Source organism: Octopus bimaculoides, chromosome 7 (genome assembly GCF_001194135.2).
Source record: "Octopus bimaculoides isolate UCB-OBI-ISO-001 chromosome 7, ASM119413v2, whole genome shotgun sequence".
NCBI classification, from domain to species: domain Eukaryota; kingdom Metazoa; phylum Mollusca; class Cephalopoda; order Octopoda; family Octopodidae; genus Octopus; species Octopus bimaculoides.
Window position 1 is genome coordinate 90,671,194 of NC_068987.1, and position 903 is coordinate 90,672,096.

A 903-nucleotide genomic window follows, 5' to 3' on the forward strand; every position below is an offset into this window, starting at 1 on the left:
AAATAAAACGAAGGTATGGAGATTAAATACGCTTTACATCGCTTAATCAGCCAAAGGAGTAAATATAAACAACTGAATACTTGTCAGTGATTGGTTGAAATTATCGAAATAAGACAATTTTTTACATGAAATAAATTCGAATACAAAAATATTTTTCTGTTCTATAACACAAAATAGATAAGTATACGAAGTTTGAAAGTCTTTCCGTACCAAAAACACTACGTAAAACATTAATGAAAAATGTGGCCCCCGTTTTAAAATAGATCACAACTTAAACTACACGGCGGTGAACAAGACTAGATTTAAACCATGGGGGACTCGGAGCACTTCAAGTTTGATGGGCCCCTTATACACAAAAAGTAAAATCTTAGAAAATTACCAAATTTAAATCTCAAAACCCATCTATTTCATATAATTGAATTTGATGAATTAGCAGAGAAAGTTTAAATAATGACTGGAAATGTCGCTTTTAGGTCCATTTTTCAAAATTCAAATTTCGTTCTTCACACACCCACTCGAAGTATTTGACATTTCTTTCATTGTGAAAAGTACAAAGAAGGGGTAAGATTGTGTTTCATTTAATGCGAGTTACAAGTGTTTCAGAATGTAGAAAAAGACAATATGACAGAAAATTACAGGAAAATTCAAACTGCTATTTCCGAAAGTCTGTTTTTCCAGTTTCCAGTAGGGGTAGGTGGAGCACAGTGAGTAATATTTAAGGCATTTTTTTTACTTTGGAAAAAAATATATTTTTCGCAAATGTTCACTACCTTGCAAAAACTATATCAACAGTATAGTTAGTTAAACAGGTAAGACCACGACTATCTATGACCGTCTACTTCTTACTCTCTCTATATACTGACCAACATCACCTTATTTATAATGACTATCACATACCACTTG